Raw genomic sequence first — 17,562 nt, 5'->3', positions numbered from 1 at the left:
CCCCGTCGTACATAAAAGTGCATGAAATATGTATTTCTGCGGTGACTTCCCGATGGTTGGATTATCTCGCATGCCACCTGTTGCTTTCCACTTTTGTGCAAATCGGCAAACTCTCCAGGAAGCTACAATGCAAGGCCTGTAATTTCTAAGCCAGGAAATCGAGGCACACTATGCAGCAGGTCAACATGTGAAATCATATTCTCAAGTTGGCCTGGAAATCATGGTTTGTTTGGAAGTTGTCCCCCCCAATTTAGATATAGTAGGATGATGTATTTAAGAACCAGAGGTCCCTTTTATAGAAAAAGCAAATGAAGAAGAGAAAATTTAAACCAGGATTGTCCATCCTTTGCAACTTGAAGATTTGTGGAGTTGAACTCCCAGAATTCCCCAGCCAGCATCACGGCGGCCTGGGAGGTGTGGCTAATACCCACTTTTGATGCTTGGCCCTTGCTGGATCCTCAAGCCTTAGTGTAGGGGTTTCAAACTCAAGGCCCGGGAGCCGGATCTTACATATAAGAATGGTCCTTCTGAAATAGTTATAAGTAGCATCCCTAGGAACAATCAATTTTGATTGCCCTGCGCCACTTTAAAATCATCTATGCTTCTATATAGCGCTGTGTGTTGGGGATAATATTATTTCTGATTAGTTCTAAGGCAGGGGTGTTAAACTCAAGGCCCAGGGGCCAGATCTGGTCTGCAGGGTGCTTAGATCTGGCCTGCGGGGCCGCCATGGAAACAGCAAATGACGAGCCCGGGGTGCCTCTGCCAGCGACAAATGGAGCTCGGTAGGGCCGCATAATACCTCCCGAGCTCTGTTTTCACTGGCAGGGGGATGCAGGAGGCTGTCGCAGCTGAAAACTGAACTCGGGAGTCTATTTTCTCTTGCAGAGCGCTCGGTCCACCACAGGCACCCCAACACGAGTGACGCAGAGCTGGCCATGTCCACCCTGGCCACGTCAACCCCGGTACCCCGAGGTCAAACACAACCCTGATGTGGCCCTCAATGAAATCGAGTTTGACACCCCTGCCTTGCTCTCTGGTTTTTTTAAGCGCGGGAAAGCTATTCTGTTAAATGAGCAGGTTTCGTGTGGTTTTCAAATTGACAGAAGGAGCCACTGGGAGGTTAATCCCTGTCATGAGCCTGAGAATGTCATTATGTGTATCTTTGAGGAAACTCATTACCTGGACAGATGGAGTAGAATATTTCCTCTTCGGGTTTTGAATAATTCATGGCCGCGCAGGCTATTTTTCAATTTAAAAGAAAAAACGATATCTTGTTCCTATTTCGGAAGATTATGTGAAATTATTTGAAATAACTTTTTAGCCTTAGTAGCTGTTGCTGTTTTTCTTGAACCTCTGCTGTGGGGTTTCGCTCTTCCCGTGTTTGTGTCATTTCTGAATAGAGAGAGTTTCATTGTGTAAGAAGAGTAGATGGGGATTCTGGGAGAGCCGGGGCCTTGCTTGAAACTCGATTCCATCAGTGGCCTTAAAGTTGGTTTCTTTAAAAGACTTCCTTTGTTATGGCAATCAACACTACTGTCAGTCTGCAGCAGGGGTGTCGAACTCAAGGCCCGTGGACTGAATCCGGCCTGCAGAGTGCTTAGATCTGGCCCGTGAGGCCACCCTGGAAACAGTGAAGGACCGGCCCACGGTGCCTCTGCCAGCAAAAATGGAGCCCATCATTTTCATTAGCAGAGGGCTTCAGGAGGTCATCGCAACTGAAAACGGAGCCAGATAGGGCCAGATGCAGCCCTCCTGGGCTACGTTTTTACTGGCAGAGGGCTGCAGGATGTTCAGCTGGCCACACCCACCCTGCCCACTCTGTTTCCCGAGATCAAACACAACCCTGATGCAGTTTATAGATAGATAGATAGGTAGGTAGGTTAGGTAGGTAGGTAGGTAGATAAGTAGGTAGATAAGTAGGTAGATAGGTGATACATAGATGATAGAGATAGATAGATAGGTAGGTAGGTAGGTAGGTAGGTAGGTAGATAAGTAGGTAGATAAGTAGGTAGATAGGTGATACATAGATGATATAGATAGATAGGTAGATAGGTAGGTAGGTAGATAAGTAGGTAGATAGGTGATACATAGATGATATAGATAGATAGGTAGATAGGTAGGTAGGTAGATAAGTAGGTAGATAGGTGATACATAGATGATAGAGATGATAGATAGATAGATAGATAGATAGATAGATAGATGATACATAGATAGATAGATAGATAGATAGATGATACATAGATAGATAGATAGATAGATAGATGATACATAGATAGATAGATAGATAATACACAGATAGATGATAGATAGATAGATAGATAGATAGATAGATAATACACAGATAGATAGATGATAGATAGATAGATAGATAGATAGATAGATAGATAGATGATACATAGATAGATAGATAGATAATACACAGAGATGATAGATAGATAGATAGATAGATAGATAGATAGATAGATAGATAGATGATACACAGATAGATAGATGATACACAGATAGATAGATAGATAGATAATACACAGAGATAGGTGATACATAAATAGATAGATAGATAGATGATAGATTGGTAGGTAGGTAGGTAGGTAGGTAGATAGATAGATAGATAGATAGATAGATAGATAGATAGATAGATAGATGAATAGATAGATAGATACTGTAGATAGATAGATAGATAGATAGATAGATAGATAGATAGATAGAGATGGATGGATGGATGGCATCCCTGCTTCAGTGAGCCTTAGGGACATAGATCTTCCTGTATCACAAGGGTCTCCAGACATTGGCAACTTTAAGACTTGTGGACTTCAACTCCCAGAATTCTTCAGCCAGGCATTCTGGCTGGGGAATTCTGGGAGTTGAAGTCCATTAGCCTTAAAGTTGTCACCTTTGGAAGCACCTGCTCTATCATGAATTATGGGTTTACTGTACAGCAGTGGTCCCCAACATTTTTTTGGCCATGCCCCACTTAAGCATCTCTAAATCCTGATGCCCCCCCTCCCCCCGGTGACATATAATCCTTACTTTACTCAAAAAGTGAACTCTAATCATGCAGAGGAAGCCTAAAAGGCCATTAACTTGGTTTAAACAAGGTTCAAATTGCCCCCATTAAAAATCAAATTGTCCCCCTGTGGGGCCCAGGCCCCCCATTGGGAACCACTGCCCTACAGTGGTTTCATTGAAGAGTTGAAATGTCTTAATCACTAGACTAGTGTTTTTCAACCTTGGAAACTTTAACATGGATGGACTTCATGGTTGGCTGGAGAATTCTGGGAGTTGAATGCAGTCATCTTAAAGTGGCCAAATTTGAGAAACACTCCCAGACCAAACTGGTTCTCTGTAAAATAATGACTGCTTCATTCTGCTTCTTTTTTTTTTTACTATGGCATTTGAATTTTATCCCTATGCCCGGGTATATGGTTGAAAAGCAGAATAGAATTATTCATATGATATGATGTAAGGGGATGACCAATGTTTGTGATGCTTGTAAATCTAACAAAATGCTTTTGTTTCTTGAATCTGTGGCTTACGGAGCGTGTTGCATGCAGTCATGTTGGTGTGATATCTCACTGTCCCTTTTGAAAGGCTTAATCTATCCACTTTTGTTTTACAGTTTAGTTTCTCCTGAAGGGTCTCGGGGTGTCATCTCGGGATTACTTTTGATGTTGTCCTATTCTGTTATGTTTGTGTATCAGGCTTTTTTTCCATAATAGTTGAGAAAAACAATGCTTAATAGAGCATGCAGTATTGCAGGCAAACTCTGCCCACTGCCAGTTGTTCGATCCTGACGGGGCTCAAGGTTAACTCAGCCTTCCGTACTTCTGAGGTCATAAAAATGAAGGCCCAAATTGTTAGGGAGGCAATATGCAAATAATGTTTAAATTGTTAAACTGCCCAGCACTATAGAGAGGTGTTTAAGTCTTATGTGCTGTACAAGTAGTCCAGGCCCAGGGGTGGGTTCCTGCCAGTTCTAACCTCTTCTATCTACCGTGCTGTTTAGAACCAGTTCCAGCTCCCTCCCCCCGCCCATCCGCACATCATCAAGATGAAGAACGAGAGGAGGAATTCTGGGAATTGAAGTCCACAAGTCTTAAAGCTATCAAGTTTGAACACCCCTGGGTTTTTTTCCCAAAGGGTTAGGGGTACAAGGGTGCTGTAACTTGACAGCTTTAAGACTTCCATGCTTCAAATGCCAGAGTTTCTGAGCCAACATTTTGGTTGCTAAGCAAGAGCGTTGTTAAGTGAGTCTCACCACATTTTACAAGTTGGCCACACCCACCCAGTCACATGGCTGGCAAGCCACTCCCACCCAGTCACATGGCCAGCAAGCCACTCCCACAAAGCAGTCCACACCTACAGAAGAGGTTCTAAAATTTTTTGAAACCCATCACTGAAATAGTCCTTGATTTAGGACCACAATTGAGCCAGGCATTTCTGTTGTTAAGTGAGACCTTTGTTAATGTCACGAAAGGTGATCACATGACTTTGGGATACAGCAACGGTCGTACATATGAGTCAGTTGCCAAGAAGCCTGAATTTTGCTCACATGACCAAGGCGATGCTACCAAGGTTGTAAGTATGTAAAATGGTCGTAAGTCACTTTTGCCGTTGTAACTTTTAACTGTTGAAAGTGAAGGACGACCTGCAGCTGGGGCCTAGATGGGAAGTTGAAAAAAGATCCTGAAAGAAGGCAGTGGTAAACAACTATGGCTAATAAATATTGCTAACTCTCCCCTTGGCAGCCGTAGTTTTCATTTTCTCAAAAAAAATAAATGCAGGATATACATTTGTTGCTGCTGCACAGCTCTTCCATTAATTTTCCATTTACTTATCAGCTGCTTAGTCCCTGCAGATCCTCCTTAATAGGTCCATTCACTTAAAGATACATTTTTTTAAAAAATTCTTAGATTAGGAGGAGAAAAAAATATATAAATCTTTACCCGTTCTCCACACGTCTATCTTCCTTCCAGTTAGCGTTGTGTAGAGGTAGCTCTTGAATTACCTTCGAAAGAGAAATACCTTTCTCTTCTAAGCTTTTAGAAGACAATCTATTTAACCGGAAGGTTTTTGAGAATATTTCTTTTACTGCATCAGGGTTTTATTGGATAAAGTAAAATGCAGACTTTTAACAGGCAGAATTTATTACAACTGCCTGCTCGCCTCAAGCACCTAATGAATCTGTTTTTTTCCCCAGCAGTGGAAGAAGGCCTTATGTCTTCCTTGTAGTGGTTCTGTGCCCCGTTATGCATAGAATAGAATAGAATAGAATAATGGAATGTGAATAGAATGCAATGGAATAGAATTCTTTATTGGCCAAGTGTGATTGGACACACAAGGAATTTGTCCTTGGTGCAGATGCTCTCAGCGTACGCAAGGAGAATTAAAATGCATTCATCAAGAATAAAAAGATACAACACTTAGTGATAGTCAAGGTTGCTAATAAGCTATCAAATCGTACTAGGAAACAATAAAAACAATATAAATTGAAAGATACAAGCAACATGGTTATAGCCATAAGTGGGAAGAGATGGATACTAGGAAGGAAGAGAAGCATAATAGTCATACATTCTTGGTAAATTATTGACAGTGTTGTGGGAATTAGTTGTTAAGCAGAGTGATGCAGTGGTGGGTTGCCGTTACCATCGCTACCGGTACGCTGCTTGGGGTCTGTTCGTGCATGTGCTGGACATGCGCTGTGCATGCATGTGCACTCCACTACCCCTGCGACACTCAGCTGCTCGTCAGAGGTTGCGCAGGCACTGCACGCTGTGCACGCTTGCGCAATTGGCCCGGTTGCTTCAAAAACAGGTATTGAACGCGGGCAGGCGGGTGGACCAAACGAGCCACCGCACCGGTACGCTGCTCCCGACTACTACCGGTACGGCTGTACTGGACCGTACCAGCCGGAACCCACCACTGGAGTGATGGCGTTCAGGAAAAAACTGTCCTTGTGTCTAGTTGTCTTGGTGTGCAGTGCCCTATAGCGTCGTTTTGAGGGTAGGAGTTGAAACTATTTATGTCCAGGATGCGAGGGGTCTGTTGATATTTTCACAGCCCTCTTTTTGACTTGTGCAGTATACAGATCCTCAATGGAAGGCAGGTTGGTAGCCACTGTTTTTTCTGCAATTCTAATTCTCCGTTGAAGTCCGTGTCTGTCTTGTTGGGTTGCAGAGCCAAACCAGACAGTTATGGAGGTGCAGATGACAGACTCGATCATTCCTCTGTAGAGCTGAATCAATATCTCTTTGGACAGTTTGAGCTTCCTGAGCTGGCGCAAGGCATTTTAAGATAGAACCTAGAAACTTGAAGGTCACTATTGTTGATACTGTGTCATCTAGTATTGTTTTTTTTTGTTTAATTTTTATTTCTCATATATACATTCACAATTATATAATCTCATAACTGTTGTTAATAATATGTATTTATAACAATTTTTCTCCCCTACAATTGACAATATTATTGAAATTGCTTTCTTACCATCCCATACACCCATCTTATTTTACAACAATCCTACTTCTTCCTTCCTTCCCTCCTTCCTTCCCTCCTTCCTTCCCCCTTCCTTCCCTCCTTTCTTCTCTCCTTCTCTCCTTCCTTCCCTCCTTCCTTCTCTCCTTCTCTCCTTCCTTCCCTCCTTCCTTCCCTCCTTCCTTTCCCTCCTTTCTCTCCTCCTCTCCTTCCTTTCCTCCTTCCTTCCCTCCTTTCTTCTCTCCTTCCTTCCTTCCTCTTCTCCTTCCCCTTCCTCTCCTCTGCTCTTCCCCTCTTCTTCCCATCTAGTATCTGTCATCTAGTATTGTAAGAGGAGGTAATATAGGAGGGTTTCTCCTAAAATCTACCACCATTTCTATGGTTTTGAGTGTATTTAGTTCAAGATTGCACCACAAGGCTAGTTGTCCAACCTCCCATCTGTATGCGGATTCATCGTTGTCTTGAATGAGACCAATCACTGTTGTATCGTCTGCAAACTTCAGTATTGTAACAAAGGGAACTTTTGAGATGCAATCTTTGGTGTATAAAGAGAAGACTGGGGGGCTCCTGTGCTAATTTGTACAGGTATCTGATGTGATTTTGCCTAGGATTAGAACCGCCAGAGACATTTGCGTGCTGCCGAATACTTGCTTCTTGCCAACAAATGGACAGATGGAATTGTGTGGTTAGCCTCATCTTTCCGAATGATGCAAAAATGGGGGGAGTTTGGTCTCCCTCGCATCTTTTTCGGGAGAAGCGGGTTGATTTAGAAGGCAAACAGCAGAGCTGTTTTCCCCGCTGTCTCTTTGAATTTCCTTGTTTCTCGGCGTTTCCCTGATTCATTTACTTCTGACAGAAACACTTTGCTTTTCAGTGGCAGACGCGTAGGTTAGTAGTGACACGCGCTGTCCTTGAAATTATTGTTTGACTGATTTTTTTTTTTGAGGATTCCCGCTTATTGTTAAGATCATATTCGCTTCAGTTTTCAATATGTTGATTCTCAAGGAAGTCATAGCGAACCGGTCACAATCCCAAATAAATGCATGACATTGCAATGACAGCCTCTTTGTTGTGGTTGTTGTTGTTGTTGCTGATTGCTGATGACTTGTATGGACAATTGTCTGCAGTTTTCTTAGGTGAGATTTTGAAACTAGCTCGCCACTGCCTTTTTCTTCCTAGGACCTATGGCACGCATGCCACAAGTGGCACCCGAGCCCTCTCTGCGGGCATGCCAGCTGTCGCCCAAGCCCAGCTCCACTGTGCGTGCGCACATGGCTCCTGCCAGCCAGCTGGTCTTTGGGTCTCTGCTGCGCATGCGTGGGGGTGGCCCTGCAAGTTTAGAACACGTGCATGCACGTGCGGGGGGTGCATGCACAGGGGGGCACTTGCATTGGATTTTGGGGCCTCGTACAGTCTCCCTGTGCCCTGTTTTGGTTTCCAGGTTGGTGCAGGAGGCCTTCCAGGGTGGGTGGAGGGCATGCATGGGTGCCGGGGTGCATGTGGGGGAGGGGTGTCATGCGCACATGGACATGGGCAGGATGCATGGGGTATCACACACACATTGCATTATGGGTGTGGGTGCATGTGCACTTTTGGCATGCAACGGCAAAAAGGTTAGCCATCACTGTCTTAGGACTTTTATATTTATATGGCATATGGCAGAAGTCAGCAAACTGCGGCTCTGGAGCTGCATGTGGCTCTTTCCTCCCTCTGCTGTGGCTCCGTCACCGGTCGGCACCACAATTTTGAGAGGAGCTTCCGGTGGGGGGGGGGAGAAGCACAGTGCACCAGGAGAAGACTCTATGGCAAGGGGAAGGTTTTCCAGTTGTCCTTTTCATTAAACTAGATCAGGGGTCGGCAATCTGTGGCTCTGGAGCCGCATGTGGCTCTTTCATCCCTCTGCTGTGGCTCCCTTGTTGCCAGTTGGCTCCACAATTGATAGGGCTTTCGGTTATGACAGGTAGAGGAAAAAAGGACGCCGCGTTAGGAGGAGACTCTATGGTGGGGGAACTGAACTTCCGGTCAGCTCCAGAATTGAACAGGGGGCTTCCGGTTAGGACCTTTGTGGCTCCCGGTGTTTTCTGTGGGAAACGGGTCCAAATGGCTCTTTGAGTGTTTAAGTTTTCCGACCCCCGGCATATGGCATCTATAGACGTAAATTTAGGCTACTTAGCAGTGTAGTCCATAATCCTGGACAGGTCCATACTCTTCAGCAAAGAGGCTTTTATCCTAAAGTGGATTTGGGATAGCAGTAACAGTAATAACAATTAGTGATAGTTAATTTCTCTGGAAAGTGCTTTCTTTTACAGAATGGCAGTCTTGGCCTCTTTTCCCAAGCTTCGAGTGACTATCTTAATTTACTTCATGCTGTGTGGAAGCAAGACCTTTCTAAATTGTAGATGATGGGAAAATTTCCCATTTATTCCAGTGCGGAAAAAAGAATGTGATTTTCTACGATGACTTCCAAGATGCAAGTCAACCACGCCAGCATTTCCGGCAGATGCCTGCTGAGCGATGGGTTTGAATAACAGTTTTTTGGCTCTGCTTTGTGCTGTAAATATATTAGACGTCTGGCAAGAAAATCCCTAAAATCTGTTTGTTAAGAACAGTTAATTCTAATTTTGTTAATGGAGGGATTTTTTTAAAATCTTAACTGATGGCAGCTGAATAATCAGAACCAAAGTTCACTGTTTTCTTATGCTCCAGTGTTACGGACATCAAAAAGTTGAATGGTTTAAGTTTCGGTGAGTTTTAAAAGAAGAAGAATTGAGACATGTCTTCCTTCAAAAATGATTTGGAAGGGTTTGGATGTTGCAGAAACACGGCATTTCTCTGTTCATTAAAGCACCTCCTTCTTTTTAGAAGAGGCTGGGGAAAAAAGATGCAGCTACTTTAATAATATGTCCTCTGAAGCATGTATAGTTCTATTAAATGAGTATTTTATTCTCAGCCTCTCTTTTTCCTTAACTTAAATATTCATTTCCAGTTTTTTTGTTCATTGAAACCGCCGAACACTTAAGATACACGTTTAAATTGATATTAATGTAGGACAATAATTGGATAAACACCACAATTGCTACCAGGAATCACCAAGGGCTACCTGTCTTACCCAAGAGAATATAAATTAGGGATTGCTGCATGCAAAGTGCAAAAAACAACTACGTTTTCATCCATTACGTAAAAAAAAACTTGCAAATGTTTTGACCGTTTCTATCAAGAAGGTGGAAGTCATAGTTGGAGTCAGTGGGAATTGGCATAACAGCTACACCGTGATAAGACTGCCTAAATTGAGACCATTCGCTAAGCGGCAGCCTGCTCTTCTGTGGCCTGCTTTTAAATTATGCTTCTTCCACTTAGATTATGATTCTACCTTTTCAGCTTTCTTGCACAGTGTGCCTTACCCATTGTGAGCCGGGCAAGTCCATAAATCAGCTAATAAACAATTGCATACTGATCAAGCTGCTGCGGTTTGTGCACATTTAAATGAGCAGGTGGGAGGAAGGAAGGATTTATGGGATGCAAGGAGAAAGAAGCCTCTGAAATCTTTCCTCTGGGACTCCTTCATTTAGAATTAAACTACTGTGTACACTTCTCATTCCAACTGCAGTAGAAAAAAGTTTGAAGATGTGGTTGGAAACCAGAAGATGCTGTAAGAGTCCTATGTTCCTTATTTTGTTCCAGCTGAAAAAGCTTGGCCAAAATCTTTGTAAACCATGGGTGAAATGAGTTTGGTATTATATGATAGCCAAGAACTTGGTTTATATCTCAAGATGTGCTTGGTTCTAAGTACCTGTCTAGAATACATCAGCCGTGAGTACCGTTTTATCCTCCCAGTAAAGCAGGGGTGTCCAACTTGATTTCATTTAGGGATGCATCAAGGTTGTGTTTGACCTTGGGGGCTGGAGGTGTGCGTGGCCAAGGTGGGCATAACTAGCTGCCCCCCCCCCCCCAGGTTCCATTTTAGTTGGCAGAAGGGTGCAGGAGGCTGTTGTGAATGAAAACAGAGCCCGGGCAGGCTGTGTGAGGCCTCCCCAAGCTCTCTTTTCACTGGCAGAGGCACCATGGGCAGGATCTTTGCTGTTTCCAGAGCTGCTAAATAAAGTGATAATTTGTGGCCCACCAGCAGCCAGAACAGCTGGCTGCAGATTCGGACAGTGAGGAGGTTGGGGAGGAACATGGGCCAGTCCTGGAGACTGGGGAAGGCTCTGATGAGGGCTCTGTGTCGGAGGCAGAGAGAGAGCCAGGGCCATATGCCAGTTATCAGCTGCTTTCAGAGTCAGACATCAGTGAGGCAGACGAACAACTGGAGCCTGTTTCCAGGGTTCACATGTGCAGAGTTGCCAAACAAAGGGAACAGCTAAAGAACAGGAGTCGACTTGGGGGTAAGGCTAGACAATGAATGGCCCCTCCCAGAGGAAATAAAAGAGGAGCGAAAGGGGAGTGGAGTTTGCAGGAGATGATTAGTTCGCTTAATTGGTTCGTGACTCTCTGAGACTCCTTGCCAAGTTTTGCAGATATCGGCCTGGCAGCTCTCCAAGCCAGATAAGGTCTGTGACTGTAAATCCTCCCTTGAGAGACTTTGCTGGATGTAAATGAGCAGAATTCACAATAAATTAATAAAAGGAGTTTTTTCAGGACAAGGAGTTTGCTTCAGGCTCTCGGGAAGCCTCGGTCAGAACAGATACTTCGCTTACCTTTCCTTAACTGTAGATCAGTGTGTGTGTGTGTGGGGGGGTGGTGTTTCCAACCTTGGAAACTTTAAGATCCGTGAACTTCCAACTCCCAGAATTCCCCATCCATCCATCCATCCATCCATCCATCCATACTGAGTATTGACGTTTACAAGTCTTAAAAGTTTCCAAGGTTGGACACTCCTGGAATAGACTGTTTACCTTGAAAATATCATATAGTCTAAGAAACAGTTTCATCTTCGCCTCCCTGTAGCTGCTTTTGATCTTCAGTGTTGTCCTTGAAACCTTCAGTTACCTGCCTGTGGTCAGATCACCTTTAAAGATAAATTATCAGTAGCGGAGGTTTTTAATGATGGAAGATAAAATTGCATGGATGTTAAAGCTTTTGTTTTCCAGATAGTAGTAGAGATTGCTTTTTCTGGCTTGTCCCCCCTCCTCCCCCCCGCCTTGAAGACTTTTTGTTTAAATTAAGTTGGTTTAATGTGGGAGGCTGTACCTGTTGATAGGCCGTACCTGTCCCTTTTTCAGATCTTATTTTTCCTGATGGTTCTAAAGAAGCAGCATCCTATAATGGCATCTTATAAATGTGGACAGGTAAAGCTTGGTCTAAGAATGGCTAAATTATTCAATATTTTGTTTATCAAAAGAGCTAAATGGGCCTTTGCTTTCATTTCATGCTGTTTTTTTTTTTAATTCCATTTTTTTTCCTATGGTTGTTGCAACCAGGATGTTTATTTAATGTTCTGGCCTCTTTCCAAAATGTCTTTAATTTTAAATGTTTTGCCCTTTTGGGGAGTGGAATGGGCTTACTGTTCGAAAAGAGGTGGGAACATGGGATGTTTATCATATAAACAACCATGGAATCGTGCCATAAAAGAATCGGGGAAACAAACCCCGTTCTGCAGTAATTCACTTTTCCTCCTCCTTGTATCATCTTAATTATTTTTAAAAGATTCTATCTTTATACGAATGTATGAACAGATAGCAAGTTGTCCCTGGAGAATATGCAGAGGAAAATCCCCATGATGATTGCCTTAACGCGTCCGGATATAAATTTCCTTTTCAGCCATAAAAATGGTGATCAACGTTACCAGGGGCATTTTGGAAAAGGCCATATAATAAATGAAGGGGAATCCACAAAGAAAATCAGCTGGCCAGGAAGTATGAGAATTCCTTGATAAGAAGAAGTCAAGAGGCTAGAGTTACCCCCAGACTTCTAGGAAATGTTGCGATGGCCATGGATCGGGGAGGGGGGGGAGTTATTTTTGAAGACTTAAAAAATGTCAGAGGGCTCAAAAGATGCAAACTTCCTTTCTTTTGGTTTTGGGAAGAGCCACAGGTCAGGAAAAAAAAAATCCCTTGCAAGATTTGGAAGTGGCTGATTGTAGAGAGAACAGAATGCTTAGAAAACTAGCAAGAAAAGTTGGAACATAGAATATAGAGTTGGAAGGGACCTTGGAGATCTTTCTTATGTATTGTTTTACGTGTTAAATGTTTGTTTCCCCCCTTCCCTTCGAGTTGTAAGCCGCCCTGAGTCCCCCCAGGGAAAAGGGCGGCATATAAATAAACTTTCATAACTCATAACTCATTCTAGTTCAACCCCCTGCTCAAGCAGGAGAGCCTGATGGTCATGTTAATCAAAAAAGAAGAATCTCTTGGAGTGAGTTGATGGAATGCAGGAGAGAGAATTCCTTTCAAAAAACTGGATAAAGCCAGGAATTAAGGGGGGGAAAATAGGGGCCAAGGAAAACGAGATTTCCTTAAGGGTTGGTTAAGGCTAGGGTGCTAGGAAGGTATGGTAGAATCCTGAAATCTGAAGAGTCCCTTGGAGAAGGTTGGAAAAAGTCATCAAAGAGACATTCTTCCGTGACCCGTCAAAACCGCGTTCCACAAAAGCGCGGTCGACGAAAGCGCGTATGTGACGTCATCACAGCGCGACGAAAAAGATCGAAAAATTGAAATAAAAATTAAATTACAGCAAGCCGATTCACATAAAGGTAAGGGTTAGGTTTAGGGTTAGGGTTAGGGTTAGGTTAAGGGTTAGGGTTAGGTTTAGAGCGTTAGCGTTATGTTTAGCGTTAGGTTAAGGGTTAGCGTTAGGTTTTTCGTTAGGTTAAGGGTTAGGTTTAGAGTTAGGTTTAGGGTTAGGTTAAGGGTTAGGTTTAGGGTTAGGTTTAGGGTTAGGTTTGGGGGGGTTAGGGTAAGGTTTTCGCTTTATTTTTACATTTTTCGATCTTTTCCGTCGCGCTGTGATGACGTCACATACGCGCTTTCGTCGACCACGATTTTGTCGTCCGCGGTTTTGTGGTGGAACCCATTCTTCTTCCTATTCATTAGTCCGGGGGGTGAGCATCTGTGGCAACTTTAAGACCTATGGATTTCAACTCCCATGGCTGGCTGAGGAATTCTGGGAATTGAAGTCCACAGGTCGTAAAGTTGTCATAGTTGCCCATTCCTGCATTAGCTTTCGATTATGCCGCAGTTGATGGTGATGCAGCTGCGTCTCACTGCTCTTCAAAGCTTCCATGGTAACCACTGTGAAGAAGAATTCCCACCGAAGTATTCGCCCATCTAACAACCAGATGGAACCAACTGGGCATCCAGTTTTTTTTGGCTCTTCCCAGTGATAGAAATAAGTACTAATGTTTGCTAAAGGCAGACAGAAATGGTCTTCTCCATGAAGCTCAAATCACTCATCCTCAACTTGGTACTTTCTAATGAGGCTATTTCTCCTTATCCCCTCCCAGCCAGAGATGGCAGTTGTAATCGTCTGGAGGACATCAACATGCAGAGAACTCCCTTATAATTCTTCAGCTGCAACCCCCCCCCCCAACACCCGTATATCCTTCCTCCTCTCTTCTACTCCCACATACTCCTAGTTGCTGTGGCTGAGAATATAAATAGGCGGTACAGTGTGATTGGTGGAATACCATTCAACCTGCCTGCTTATCCAAAAAATAATCACATGTTTACATTGAAATTGGTGATGCAATCTAAAGAAAGCATTCGTGTAGACATTGAGTGTGAGGGAGAGTCACGTCCCTACGTTAAGGGGGGATTCTGTGATGGACCGTTTATTTCACCCACTCTTCATGTTTTAAGTAAAAAAATAAAACTAAATGAAGAAGAAGGACGCGGTGGCTCCGTGGCTAAGACACTGAGCTTGTTGATCAGAAAGGTTGGCAGTTTGACGGTTCGAATCCCCAGCGCCGCGTAACGGAGTGAGCTCCTGTTACTTGTCTCCGTTTCTGCCAACCTAGCAGTTCGAAAGCAGGTAAAAAAATGCAAGTAGAAAAATAGGAACCCCCTTTGGTGGGAAGGTAACAGCGTTCTGTGAGCCTTCGCTGTTGAGTCATGCCGGCGACATGATCACGGAGACGTCTTCGGACAGCGCTGGCTCTTCGGCTTTGAAAGGGAGATGAGCACCGCCCCCTAGAGTTGGGAATGACTAGCATGTATGTGCGAGGGGAAACTTTACCTTTACTTTAAATGAGGAAGAACTGTTGCTCAGCAAAAGGGACACCTGAGAGAATCCACTGAGAAGCGTGGATAACTAAAACTCTTCCAGCAGCCTTACAAGTGGGTCAGATTTTTGGTTCATCTTGCTCACTGTTGTTGGCTTCATTAGGATTCGGTGTTTTCTCGGGTTGTTGCGCTTTGAATCTCAAGAGCTTGCTGGATCTGGAGCAGCATGCTCTACAGGGAACCACATTTATTGCCAACAACAATTATTGCCATTCTCAAAAGGGCTAAGAGAGAAGCAATTGCACGTAGGTTTACTAACATTGCGTTTTGCCTTGCCTCCAAGGGCCCAGGAGGCCTTGGTAATTGAGATGAGCCCAGATGCTGAGCTTGTCGATCAGAAGGTCGATAGTTTGGTGGTTCAAATCCCTAGCGCCGCGTAACGGAGTGAGCTCCCGTTACTTGTCCCAGCTTCTGCCAACCTAGCAGTTTGAAAGCATGTAAAAAGGGGAGTAGAAAAATAGGAACCACCTTTGGTGGGAAGGTAACACCGCTCCATGCGCCTTCGGTGTTTAGTCATGCTGCCCACATGACCACGGAGACATCTTTGGACAGCGCTGGCTCTTTGGCTTTGAAACGGAGATGAGCACTGCCCCCTAGAGTCAGGAACTGCTAGCACATATGTGCGAGGGGAACCTTTCCCTTTTCCTTTAAGACTTCCATCAAGCCATGGAACGAAAGAGAAAGGAAGGCAGATTGCCTCTTCTCGCAAGCATCGAGGTAAAGCTGAATGCTGGGGGTTGTTTAGGCTTTATAGTTCCCAAGTTCAGGAGAACCAAAAAATCTGAGTCTGTTTCTCCAGGTCTGCTTCCTGCTGGTGATAACTTCTTATTTAAACATTGGACGGTATTCCCCTTTTCAGCTCCAACCGTAGCATTGCAGAATAGACTTTGGACTAATATAACATCTGCGATGTTACAGGTGCAACATTAGGTCAGGTACAAAATCCACATTTTTGGGGCAGGGGGAAGGGTGGATTCCTGTCAACAAGATATTCTCGGCTCTGTGTGTGCTTTTGTGTGTGTGTCTGCAAAGGTAAAAGTTCCCCTCGCACATATGTGCCAGTCGTTCCTAACTCTAGGGGGCGATGCTCATCTCCGTTTCAAAGTCGAAGAGCCAACACTGTCCGAAGATGTCTCCGTGGTCATGTGGCCGGCATGACCAAACGCCGAAGGCGCACGGAACACTGTTACCTTCCGACCAAAGGTGGTTCCTATTTTTCTACTTGCAATTTTTACGTGCTTTCAAACTGCTAGGTTGGCAGAAGCTGGGACAGGTAACGGGAGCTCACTCCATTATGCAGCGCTAGGGATTCGAACCGCCAAACTGCCAACGTTTCTCATCGACAAGCTCGGCATATTAGCCACTGAGCCACCGCGTCCCTATATGTATATATCTGGATCATGGAGCTCCTGTAATTGTGGCGCTAGATAAATTCGTACTGTCAAAATCCCCAAAGATACCGCTTTCACTTTAAGTCTAATTCATATTTTTATCACAAATGCATTTTTTTTCTAAAATGTTGTTGGCTTTACTGTGATGTCTTTTTCAGACTCAAAAAGATTCCATAGGCACTCCCTGTTTTTTTTTAAAAATGTGTTTTGCTTCAAAAGATTCTAATAAGGCTAAGGTTCTTCGAAGGAGTGCGAAGTCCTTTTCCCTGTTTCACTTCCACAGGCTGCATACCTGAGCAGGTGTCATGGACGATTAGGTTAGCGGTTTGGAAACTTTGAGTTGTCGATGCTCTGTGGTTCAGATTACCTGGCAGGTGCAACCGGAATGGCTCAGGTGAATATGTATTCCGTTCCCCGGTGGGAAGATTTAATCGCTGCTGAAACGCTCGTAAGGATTTCAGTTTGCAGCGTGATGATACATATGTGCAGGGATGAGAGAGGCTGGGATGTGTGAAAAAAGGAGGAAGCGTGGAAGCCAATAAGCTTTTTCCAATACACTTAAGAGTGTTTTCTTTTCAATTTACTGCCGCGTTACTTTGGGCTTGAAGTTTCTAGATACCTTGGAACTTTCTGGTTTTTAACCCACCCCTAGAATTGATTTCCTGTATGAGTTTGATCTACTCTTTTTTTTTTTTTTAAATCGTGGAAAAGAACAGAGGTTCATGTCCTGAACTGGGGAGAAACGTGCCGGTTTTAGAAGTCTTTCTTTGAAAAGAGGGGGCCATCCTGCGAACTTCGGAGCTCCATCCTGAAATGTTTTGCAAGAGATCTGATGGAGGGTGCCCAGTTGAGGCTGCTCCTGCATCCCTACCGTTGTCACGCATATGCTCAGAAAGGTAGCGGAGCGGCTGCGTTGCTGTGCTTCCAGCTTATCCGAAGGCAGCCGTGAAAGCGATCGGTGTAGGGATGAAACCTGTTGGCATTCCAGAAGAGCAGCTGGTGGCTTTGATCTGCTTAACCAGCAATGATGATTCAGGTCTTGCAGACTGTGAAGGAGTTGGTATCGCCAGCCAGACGTAGATCAGGCACTGCCAAGAAAGGTAGGAAAAGTCCTTAAAAAAAAAACCCCAAACCCCTCGTAGTTAGGACATTCACCTGATTTATTCTTGCCCTACCTAACCTGATCTCCTCGTTGGGCAATCGACTTCTTTCCTGGGGCTTCGGCTGTCTTTATTTCAAGTTTGCATGTTGGATTCCATGGCTACACAGCCTTGCTTGGAGCAGTGATAAATTCGGTCTGATTAACAATGAAAGAGCATTTTAATCACTTTCAAAAAACCCATAGATGGATGCTAAGGATGTTTAATAATATATAACAGCAAGGATCATATCCTTTTTTCTCTCCCCCCATCCTCCAGCCAAAGCTGTCAGGGCAACTGATGAGAAGACTAAATTTCTCTGAATACATAAATACTGGCCATATC

The sequence above is a fragment of the Thamnophis elegans genome, chromosome 7 (genome assembly GCF_009769535.1).
Source record: "Thamnophis elegans isolate rThaEle1 chromosome 7, rThaEle1.pri, whole genome shotgun sequence".
NCBI classification, from domain to species: Eukaryota; Metazoa; Chordata; class Lepidosauria; order Squamata; family Colubridae; genus Thamnophis; species Thamnophis elegans.
The sequence above is the reverse complement of the archived record's forward strand: the minus strand, read 5'-3'. Positions refer to the sequence as shown.